A 13,244-nucleotide genomic window follows, 5' to 3' on the forward strand; every position below is an offset into this window, starting at 1 on the left:
GGAACAATGGGGAATAGAATTGAAAGGCCAATCAGACAGTCAAGAGAACGCCAAACGAAGGAGCATGAGAAGAGTTTAGTTTCTGTTCCATGGACAATAGACAGAAAGGTGTGTTGGTCTTCCACTGGATGGGTGAAACACCAATGATGCACCACTCCCTGTGTTATGATTATATCATCCAGCATTGGGTCCAAAGTCACATTCTAATCCCCTCCTATCACAATTCACAATTATGGCATGCTTGTAAGGAAATGCCTCTTTTTGCATGATCACCCCTAAAGTTCTGGACTGATGCTGCTGATTTTTCGACTCTGAAAGTGCACTGCGGCAGAAACACAGCCACCTTCGGCTGGCAAAAGGCAATCACACTCCTGAGGAGTTGTCCCTTTGTTCAGGTAGACAGGCTGGTGGTAGGAACAGAGAGGGGAAACGAGTGCCCAAACCAGTTTCCATATGGGGATGTAGCTCACATGTAGCCACACCTCTAGGGCGGGCTACCAAGCTGCTAAAATTCAAGGAAGGGTTTAGACATATTGGGAGTGGGATAGCTTGATGCCTAAAATGCCAAGAAGTTGTTAGAGGGTATGAGTGATCCTGGCAGCCCATGGCCAGTGACTGCATCATCCACGCAGAGCACTTTCTGGGCATAAATATGGCACCCCTGGCCGCCTGAACCTCATATATATAATACATAACTTACTAGACAACAAAAATCATTTTGTGAACATTAATAAACATAAAAAAAATTGATCTGATTTTCCCATACATCATGCGGTATTTAATTTACTTCAGACATTACTGAGCATTACTGCACTCATGTCAGGGGAAATACCGACACTGTGTGTTTTCCCCAAGTTACTTGTTGTCCTACTTTTTTTCAAGGTACCAGTATATGTTTTTTGTATCACTTCGAAATACTGAAGTGATTTTTATGTACCTGGTGAAGTGATACTTAATTGTTAAAGAGTCTTTGATGAAAAAAGAAGCATTTAGCATGCAACCACAGAGTCAATAAAAGGGGCATCTGTGATAGAAAATCTATTGTAATTAATGGTGTCAGAGGTAATGTGCTTGTTGAAGTATTTGACGCCACATATTACCTCATTCCTGACATGGTCAGTGACATCACTGATGACATCTCAAAGGACATCACTGATGACATCATCCATGTGATAATCTGATGCACCTCCTCACTCCTTAATATAACCTTTGAGACACGCATTCTAAAATACAGACTATCATTTTTTAAACCATAGACACATCAATACCAGTTACTCCATACCCACTCACTGATTCCTAGGTCAACACACATGTCCATTCCTTCACCCATACAGTCCCTCATACATGCAGTCACTTATAAATACAGCACTATCATTTGTACTCATACACCTGTACAGAAACTCACACGTCATCACTCATCCATACAGTTACTCACACACCTAGTCAATCATGAAAAAAATCATTCACACTCCCATTTACTCACCTATACAGGTATGCACACACCACCTCACTTATTTATACAGATACTAACTTAATCTTACTCTCTTATACAATCACTGATACAAGCACACACTCATCCATACAGCCACTTTCACAATCACTCACTCTCATACATTGTGATTTATATACTCCAACACTCACATATACTGCCTTTCACATATGTAGTTACTCACACAGGTACCACTGAGACATCCATTCACTCACCAACACACACATACACACACACTCACCCACCCATACAGCCCTTCACAGATGCACTCTTGAACCCATACACCCAGTGAATTCCCCACTCACACATCTATGCACAGAGTCACACACCCCTATCATCTATTTAGACACTCATACACCCAATCATACTTCAATTCACCTTGGTATATATATATATGGACAATGACGCCATAGTGGTCAATCAATCCGACAAAGGAGGAAATGCCGTTTTATGAGGCAAAAATGAATACATAGAGGAAGCTTACAATCATCTTGATGATGCTGCCTGTTATCGCAAAAGTAATCTGATGAATGCAAAAAAAATCCAAAAAGATTACAAAGTTCATTTGAATAAATGGAGAAAGGAAGGATTGATTTCCAACAATGAATATTCTTTCTTAAATAATGACTTCCCTGTGATACCCACTATATACTTTAAACCTAAAGTGCACAAAGGGACACTGCCCGTTCCAGGCAGACCAAGACCAATTGTTTCATCTATAAAAAGCACTTTTGAAAACATCAAAGCATATTGACTTTTATCTTCAGGACTTTGTGACATCATTGCCATCTTTTATTAAGGATACCACAGATTTTTTATTCCAACTGAGCAATACTGAGTGGTCGGATGAATATATGTTCTTAACTATGGACATCACTGCCTTATATACAAGTATCGCCCATGAAGATGGACTGAAGGCAGTGAGTTATAACTTGGGCAAAAGACCGATCCAAATGTACCACCACAAAGAAATGCTACTATGTATGACTAAGTGGTGTTTGTTTAACCACATGCGCGCGGTGGGTTTTCCCGCTGCGCGCTGAAATTTTTAAAACCCGGCCGTTGATGACGAGCTCAGCTCGTCATGAGCGCACGGCAGGTAAAACTCATGACGAGCTGAGCTAGTCATCAGCGCAGAAGGGGTTAATGACATATTCATGTTCAACAACACTGTTTTCAACAACTGTGGGGTGTGGGCATGGGGGCATGTTTCTCCACCAGCTATGCATGCTTGCATGTTGGCTGGTGGGAGGAGCATGTCCTCCGGGTCAGTCACGCCAGTGATTGGTCCGAGCATGTGATAAAGTGGTGGCGATACATTGACAATATTTTCGTTATTTGGAGGGGTACCAAAGATGAGGCCCAGAAATTCGTCAATGATAATGATCTGAATTTACGGTTCACTGCCCATATTGACAAAAATAGTGCAGATTTTTTAGATATCACTGTCCAAGCTACACAAGGTCGAATTGAAACCAGCCTCCTCAGAAAGCCTACATAAGGCAATTCGGTGCTGCACGCTAATAGTTTTCACCCGCATCACACAAGTGCTAGCATTCCGTATGGGAAATTTTTGTGAACACATAGAGCATGTAGCACTAGAGAAGCCTGTGACTATCACCAAGAATTGGTGAAGAAAAGGTTAGAAGCTGGAGGCTATGCTTCCAATAAGCTGGACATAGCGATAAGGAAAGCCAACATGAAGGACAGGACTGCCTTACTAGATCCTAACAGAGATACCAGTAGTTCCATCAGTGTGAAATAAAAGACTAGTGTTGAAGGGAATGAGCTTTGACTAATAACTACTTTTAGTAAACAAGCTAAAGCCATAACAACAATAATTAAAAAAGAATGGACAATAGTTATGACCGACATGACTCTTAAAAAAGTGCTCCCTCCTAATCCCACTGTCACTTTCTGAAAACTCGATGCGCAATGATCTGGTCAAGAATAGTGCAGAAACTACCAAATCCATCAATTGGCTGATGCCTAAGAAGGGGTTTACGAGATGCAGCTCATGCAGAGCTTATAAATTTGGTATCAACATCTCCACGTATAAGACACCCTTTTCTGACTTTGAATATCCACTTAGAGAGTACTATACATGCAGAACCGACCACGCTGTTTATATACTCAGGTGTAGTTGCAATTTGTGCTATGTGGGAAGCACAAAGTTATCGGTGCACATATGCATACTGCAGCACCTCCGTGCTATCAATAATTCGGACCCGGTTTGCCCAGTCGCAAGACATTTTAAGGCTGTCCATGAGAACAATCTAAAGTGTCTACAATACTAAGTAATTGATGCAGTACCCCTTAATAAGAAAGGTGGGAACCGAGCGAAATTACTGCGCCAATTAGAGTCCAAATATATTGTAGAGCTGGATACCAAGTTCCCGTCTGGGTTAAACACAGGGGAGGATCTTCACAATCTCCTGTAAGAAGGGTTGAGACCTTTTATTCTACCTGTATTTAAGTCTCCCTTCAGGGTTCGTCCTCTCCACTTTCCCTGTTTTCAGTGCCCCTTGGTGGAGGGGGATCATGCCACATGATGTTTCTGTTTTGTTTCCTAGCTGCTTGTTTATCTATTTGATTGTGGAATACCTTTCATCTAATTACCCTATTTTTATCTTGGGATTATACATGGCATTGAGTTTAGCTGGGGCAGTACTATTTGTGCACATCAGAAGTTAGTATTTGTACGAGAATATATAGGAGTGCACGCTTTATGACAGTCTGACTTCAGGCGATATGGTTATCTGCTGTCCAACCCACTTTTTGGCTTTGGGTTATTTTTATATTATTCTTTAAGCACAGTGTTGGACATGGATAATTTTTTACACTCTTAGCACGCATAGCACTTTTCTTGACTAACGTGATGGCGAGACAGTTTAGTTTTCCATGGGACCATTATTATTGAATCTTGCGTATTTGCACATTTATTATGATAGAGACGTGTATGTCCTTTTTCCCTAGCGATCGTTTACATTAGCGTATTTGCACAGTTATATCCTATTACTATAGTCTGCTCAGGCAGTTACATCGGTTATCCATCTAACATTAGTCGAACATTATAATCCAAATTTGCGTATTTGCACATTGATTATTGGTACGATCTGACAATTGTTTATTACCATATTTCAGCTTTGCATATTTGCACATTGATTACTAATATGACCCGATATGTTTGATTATCTTCTGGGAATGTTTACATTAGCGCATTTGTACACAAATATAACATTGCCATAGGTTATTCTGTAATATATATCTGGCTTTTTCAATCTGTGGATAATGTTCAAATAGTGTAATTTTCACAATTTATAGATTATGTTCTAATGTTGTAATTTGCACAATTTTGACCAATGGTAACTCTCTGAGTATTGTTTGGCCTCATCCCATGCCTCAACAGTAATGCCTACATGTTCAGGATATGAGACTGCCTAATACAAATTTTTCCTTGTGGGGCAATTTATTGCAATGAAATATCATTTTTACGTATGTGCACTTATTCTTTTATACTCTTGATTACAGCCGAGTACGTACATTCAGGGTCTTTCTTTGCATGGAGTCATATTATGTGCAGTAACTTGTTAATGTCTATCTATGTGCCGATCACGTGAATCGGAAGTGCTTGTAATGTGTCTCCAAGTGAAGAAGGTCACCGTCTGTGTCCGAAACGTGTCTGGAGACTGCACCTTCGTTGATTAAAATAAAGCACTCAGCATTGGTAACAGCAACAATTGTGTCTGTGGCCCTGCTTGTGCGCGCACGCACTTAGGCATCACTAGTTCAAGGCCTTGCCCGGAAGACTGGTACCAGCTGGTGACTGGGCACCGCAGATGCCAATGCCGATGTGGTGAGGTGGTTTTGGCGTTATCAATTTTGATGATGGGTCCCTCTCAACCCCGAGGTTATGCCATATTGTGACTAATTGTATGCCAACTGTCAGCGTCCCTTTTTTATTAATCAATGCCTTTGCCCCGGTGTGAGACGCCTTTGACACTGACCCCACAATAATAATATCTAATGTTCATCAACCACCTAACAGTTCACCATTCTATGGCAATATGGGATTTGGAGTCCTAAGGGTTTGGGAGCACGTGCTCGGCAGATTTTGAGTTGCAAGTAAACTCATTGTCTGAACATGCTACCCCGAGATGAGACTTTATTTATCAAGTCCTGGTGCTCGGTTTTCATCAGGATTGTGACATTGATATTATGGCAGGAAAACACTTCAATTTCAAAGTTGAGGTCAGAGGTCATGCTGCTGCGGACTTGTTATCAGCTGAGCATTCGGAACTTTGGCTTATAAACGCGGCCATGAACAATAATGTTTGACAGTAGTGGCATTTTTAAACTATGAGTTATATATTTTTATTAAGGCAACACAGGATTACGAGTTTGGCTGCATTTTTCAAATACCCACATTCATCCCACTGTGATAAACGATTTTGGTGATCCACATGCATAATTCTCCATGGGGGCAGCATTTTCGGTATTTTAAGCAAACTAAATACATGCATTGTGCGTAATATTTATGAAGTTATGCCTTACCTGCATTTATGCAGATTTTTTAGCTGTGGACAATATATACATGTATTATTTCGTCTGTGAGTTGATCACATACTTTATAGTATGTTGTTTATGTTTATTCATCAGTCCGGTGGGAAGGGCTACTTAATACAGGTGTAAGACCGCGCCAAACTACATTGACAAAGGCCTCTTGAAGGCTGAAACGCGTCTCTCCTTGTGCTTGGGATTGAGGGCGACCTGAATAAATAAAAGGATGCCGAATCTGGAACCACCTCGAGTCCGTGCCTTCTTCCATAGAGCTTCTGTGGGAGGTGGTTGTTTGTTTCATATATATATATATATATATATATATATATTCACTGAAAAAACCATAGGTTATAGACCATATATAGTTAGGAATTAGCATTTACAAAACCTTGAAAATTCACTGAAAAAACCATAGGTTATAGACCATATATAGTTAGGAATTAGCATTTAAAAAACCTTATTTTACTCACACAAAACCATTGAAATTCCATATATAGTTAGTTGCACTAACTATATATCGCGCACCTGCAATCCACTGCTGATGATGTCACATATTACATCATTCATGACATGGTCAGTGACATCACTGATGACATCACTGATGACATCTCAAATGACATCACTGATGACATCACTGATGACATCTCATTTGACATCAATGACCACATCACTGATGATATCATTCATGTGACAATACAATGCATCTCCTCACATTTTAATATAACCTCTGTTTCACCCAGTGTTAAATACAGAATATAATTTTTGAAACCATTGACACACCAATACTAGTTACTACATACGCACTCACTGATTCCTACGTCTACACACACCTTCACTCATTCACCCATACTATCATTCATACATACAATCACTCATCTTTACAACACTATCATATGCACTCATACACCTATACAGACACTCACAGTCTGCCACTCATCCATGGAGTTACTCACACACCTAGTCAGTCCTGTAAAGAATCAATGACACTTCCATTTTCTTGTCTATACAGTTAAACATAGAGCACCTTACATTTTCAAACATATACTAACACATACTTACCTTGTTATACAATCATTGATACAAGTACACATTGATCTGCACAGAGTCACACACCTCCCAGCCAGCCACACACACACTCAGTCTCCCATACAAATACTTGGACAATCAATCAGTAACCCATATAGTTAATCATATAGCTACTGATCAAAACATGCAGCAGTTTACAGAACAACAGACATAATGATGCACAAATTAAGACACTTTAGTCACTAACCCATGCACTCAGTGAGACACATTTAATCACTCACTCATGCATTCAGTCATGCACCTACTAAATCCTTTGTCCAGACACTTATACTTCCACTCATTCTTCAATATGTAAGACACATTTTAACTTTACAGAAACATACAGTCACTGGATGTTGTCATCAGTGATGTCATCAGTGATGTCATTTGAGATGTCATCAGTGATGTCATCAGTGATGTCACTGACCATGTCATGAATGATGTAATATGTGACATCATCAGCAGTGGATTGCAGGTGCGCGATATATAGTTAGTGCAACTAACTATATATGGAATTTCAATGGTTTTGTGTGAGTAAAATAAGGTTTTTTAAATGCTAATTCCTAACTATATATGGTCTATAACCTATGGTTTTTTCAGTGAATTTTCAAGGTTTTGTAAATGCTAATTCCTAACTATATATGGTCTATAACCTATGGTTTTTTCAGTGAATTTCAATGGTTTTTTAATAGCAAATATCATAAGCTGTCGAATGTCAAGTACGTGGTAAGTGAAAACATTTTCGTGTTTATGCACACTGATCTGCTTTGAATGGTGCCCCCCCCCTCATTTCTATTAGGAGTACTCTCTCTTTGCAGATAGTGAAAGGTAGTTAACGCAGGTCTTTGCCCCCATTGTAATCCGTCGTGCCTGCTTCTCTCTCCATTTGATTCATTGTTATCCAAGTATTTACTGTTTTAGAATTAGTTCTCTTTGGTTCATTCTCTATTTACAAACAAACACAGAGTCGCAATACTCTGTTTAGTCTTTGCAGATAACGAAAAATCGTGTAAAAAAAAGAAAAGGAATCGAGCAAAATCAGTAGGCCACTAATGGGATCTCTTTTTGACCTCGCTAAAATAGAAACATTAGGAACAACCCCTCATGACAAATACAAAACTAGTGAGATGAACTGAACTCCACACAATGATGGCTGCAAAACAGCTCTGCTCCGCCACCCACCCCGCCCAAAATAACGATAAAGAACGGCTGCCATGATTGGTTGCGGAATGACCACGACGGAGCTACGAAATGGTGCTGCTCTCATGCTAACCCCAGCTTCAGTCTGAAACATCCAGAAACACTGTAGACTACCAATTCGATCAGTTCCGGTAGCGCCCCAATGTAACCCGGTAGAGAAGAACTAGCCCTCCCCTCTTTGACTGATGGTTCTTGTTGCCTGTCCCTTCTGTTGTCATTTAACAGAACTATTTAGCCTGCTGAAAGGGGTTGTGTTCCGACCGCTGGTTGGTGGAGACATTTTGACTATATTCTGTACCTGCGTTGTCGCGTAATGCGTCATATGACGCGCCGCGTTAGCGCATCCGGAAGTCATCCGGGGCGCGCAGCGCGTAACGTAAGCATAACAAGTCATGTGACTTGTTAATAAAACTTTTCATTGGTTCATTTTACTTTTCTTATTGTAATGATGAAAGGCTTGGTCATATGACCTAAAAATTACGCTTTTCATTACTTCCGAACATTATTTTTTCTTAAATATATGTTATAATGTTCCAGGCTAATGTACTTTCCCGGAAATTTTACAACTGTCCTGCAAGTAAAATATATTCTTTTTTCGAGAAAAAGAGCGTTTCTTCGTCCCATGACGGAGCCGTTGAGCAAAAGAGGGTCGACCTGCTGTCTTAGTCGCCGATACGCCTGAATATGAGATTCTTATCGATCACTTTATGTTGCAGGAATAGAAAACACAACAGCCCTTGACCATTTATCTTTACTGCGTTCCTTCGTATTATACCTTTTACCCTTCATGTAATTGGTCTGCTTTATTTCACTTGCCTTTTAATGATTCTAAAACAGTGACTATTATTAAAAACTTTACCAATGTATATACTACTACCATGTTTTCTTTTAAAAACCTTTATTGTGAAAATTTCATTATACAAATACGAGCCTATAACCACGTGGGCCGGCCACGGAGCAAACTGTAATCGTATATGATAAATAGACATTTACACTGTAGAGGAACGTAACGGGCGTGCCATTAGGTTGCAAGAACTAAGGTGTCTAACAGTTACGGAATCGGTGGACGTACATTTTATAATTAAAATACGACAGGGCCAGTTACAATAAAATTATCTAGATATACATTAGCGGGCAAGTACCATGGGTGACGTTAATTCGAACTTTCAACAGTACAGTAATCAATAACACATCAGAACTTAATATCAATAGGGATGTCGAAATATTCAATCAATTCTCGTCCCCGCCCGCCATGTGCTTCAAAACTGCATACGTATCTCGTGATTTCAAGGTTCTGCAACCAGTACACAACAAGGAGTTACGAGTCCCATTTATTCTGGCGCCATTTTGGGCGAGGACGGGCAGGTCCAGGATATAGTCAAAATGTCTCTACCAACCATCGACTATGATGATGTTCATATGCTGTATTTATTAGAGTAACACTCAGATGTCCACATGAAATAAATTTGCCACAATCTAAACATGTCATTTTAATCTTTCCAAAGTTCTTCTAAATATTTGGGACCGTTTCCCTTGCCTCTGAAGCTCTCAGTGCCACTTCTTTGATGAATGTACTAGCAGGTCAGGGGTTCTCCTCCAAATCTCTCTTTTATGCAGCACTATAATTAATTGGTGCCACCTCTCCATATGACGATGCATGGTATAGTTACCACAACTATATTTTTTTTCGGTTCCTCTAGAGAGTTCATCGTGGCAGATGAAGCGTGTAACGTACCGGGCATTTACCTTTTTTTGCATGTACAGGAAAGGAAAAAAAAATCGAGCGTCCGAGTTCTAAGGTGTCCCAGGGCCATTTTAGTGGACCAGGCCCAAATCCAAAGAACAGGCCGCCATTTTGAGAGTCCTGTTGCAGCCGCCTGTCGCTGTAGCATCAAGAGCAGCCGAAACTCAGCTGAATGGCAACTGAAACGGTAAAGGGGCGCCCCACTACAGCAGACGAGCCAGGCCCAAATCCAAAGAACTGCTATCTCACAGGCTAATGGGGCGACCCACGCCGAGTTTCAGCATTGTAGGATGACCACACAAGTACAGCAACTTGCTAGACATCACCTCGGTGCCATCCGGATCTCGGCGCCCCACTGCAGATGAAGTGCCTCTCAACTATGAAACCACCACGGTGACATCCGGATCTTGGCGCGTTGTGCTGCCTTCGGCCTATTCGCACATCGGTCCGCTACTGACGCCATCTCACAGGCTAATGGGGCGACCCACGCCGAGTTTCAGCATTGTAGGATGACCACACCAGTACAGCAACTTGCTAGACATCACCTCGGTGCCATCCGGATCTCGGCGCCCCACTGCAGATGAAGTGCCTCTCAACTATGAAACCACCACGGTGACATCCGGATCTTGGCGCGTTGTGCTGCCTTCGGCCTATTCGCACATCGGTCCGCTACTGACGCCATCTCACAGGCTAATGGGGCGACCCACGCCGAGTTTCAGCATTGTAGGATGACCACACCAGTACAGCAACTTGCTAGACATCACCTCGGTGCCATCCGGATCTCGGCGCCCCACTGCAGATGAAGTGCCTCTCAACTATGAAACCACCACGGTGACATCCGGATCTTGGCGCGTTGTGCTGCCTTCGGCCTATTCGCACATCGGTCCGCTACTGACGCCATCTCACAGGCTAATGGGGCGACCCACGCCGAGTTTCAGCATTGTAGGATGACCACACCAGTACAGCAACTTGCTAGACATCACCTCGGTGCCATCCGGATCTCGGCGCCCCACTGCAGATGAAGTGCCTCTCAACTATGAAACCACCACGGTGACATCCGGATCTTGGCGCGTTGTGCTGCCTTCGGCCTATTCGCACATCGGTCCGCTACTGACGCCATCTCACAGGCTAATGGGGTGACCCACGCCGAGTTTCAGCATTGTAGGATGACCACACCAACTTGCTAGACATCACCTCAGTGCCATCCGAATCTTGGCATCTCAACGCCTAGTGGTATCTTCCATACAAAAAATATTGTTACGCTGCCTTTGGCCCCATTCGCACATCAGTCCGCAACTTAGACATCACCTCGGTGCCATCCGGATCTTGGCATCTCAGCGCCTTGTGGTGTCAGTCAGAAAATATTGTTGTGCTGCCTTCGGCCTATTCGCACATCGGTCCGCTACTGACGCCATCTCACAGGCCAACGGGGCGCCCCACGCCGACTTTCAGCATTGTAGGATGGCCACACCAGTACCACAACTTGCAAGACACCACCTCGGTGCCATCCGGATCTTGGCATCTCAGCGCCTTGTGGTCTCTTCTACAACGGAAATATAGTAGAAAATATTGTTGCGCTGCCTTTGGCCCCATTCACACATCAGTCCGCTACTGACACCATCTCACAGGCCAACGGGGCGCCCCACGCCGACTTTCAACATTGTAGGATGGCCACAGAAGTGCGACAACTTACTAGACACCACCTCGGTGCCATCCGGATCTTGGCGCGTTGTGCTGCCTTCGGCCTATTCGCACATCGGTCCGCTACTGACGCAAACTCACAGGCCAACGGGGCGCCCCACGCCGACTTTCAGCAATGTAGGATGGCCACACCAGTGCGGCAACTTCCTACACACCACCTCGGTGCCATCCGGATCTTGGCGCGTAGTGAAGCTGCAGCAGCTGCAAATAAGCTTCAGACAGTGTTACAACCGCTGCTCAGAACTCTCAACTATGACACCACCTCGATGCCATCCGGATCTTGGCGCGTTGTATTGCCTTCGGCCTATTCGCACATCGGTCCGCTACTGACGCCGCCTCACGTGCCAACGTATTTTCTCCGCATTTTATACCCTATGCCGCATAACAGGTCATGTGACTTGTTTATAAAACTTTTCATTGGTTCATTTTACTTTTGGTTTCCTAATGATGGAAGGCTTGATCATATGACCTAAAAACAACACTTTTCATTGGATGAAAACTTTTTTTTTCCCCCAAACGATGAAAGCCCCACCTTGTTTCTGGATGTTTCAGACTGAAGCTGGCGTCACCATGAGAGCACCACCATCTCGTAGCTCCGTCGTGGTCATTCCGCGAGCAATCATGGCAGCCGCTCCCCACCAGAAGCCTGCAGGAGTCGGGGCCCCCAAAACTTTTGATGAATTCTCAAGGCGGAGGGGACGCTTTCGAGAATGGGGTCCAAGACCTAGCAGACAAGCGTCCGATTTCCAAGGTGTCCCAGGGCCATTTCAGTGGACCAGGCCCAAAAAGGAAACAGCCTGCCGCCATTTTGAGAGTCCTGTGACAGCCGCCTATCGCTGCACCGCAAGAGTGGGCGCAACTCAGCTGAATGGCGGATTTTGACACAGTGGACCAAAAGCGGACGGAATGGCAACTGAAACGGTAAAGGGGCGCCCCACTACAACAGACAAGACTCCACCTGGAGAGGCCCGTTCACGCCGCCTCCCCCGGGGCGCCCCACGCCGTTATTCGGAGCAGCATTGTAGGATACCAAAACCAGTGCGGCAACTTACTGGACATCACCTTGGTGCCATCGTTCTGCTGCCTTGGAACTATTCGCACAACAGTTTGCTACTGATGACCCACCCCCCGCGACGCCCCACGCCGTTATTTGCTGGGTGGCAACTTACTAGACATCACTTTTGTGTCATCTAGATTTCGGCGCGTTCTGCTGCCTTGGAACTATTCGCACAACAGTTTGCTACTGATTACCCACCCCCCGCGACGCCCCACGCCGGAAATCTGGACGTTGTGCTGCGTTGGGACTATTCGCACAGCCGACCGCTACTTCGTTGTTTTTCTCTAAAAATGTTTATATGTTATTACTATTTTTGTTTTCTTGTATATATTTATAAATTATTAAAGTTTTATAATCTTACTACTTTGTCGGAGTGCTATATATTTTTAATGTGACACATAATTGTAAAAACTTTGATGTACAAAGAG

Source organism: Lissotriton helveticus, chromosome 11 (genome assembly GCF_964261635.1).
Source record: "Lissotriton helveticus chromosome 11, aLisHel1.1, whole genome shotgun sequence".
NCBI lineage: Eukaryota > Metazoa > Chordata > Amphibia > Caudata > Salamandridae > Lissotriton > Lissotriton helveticus.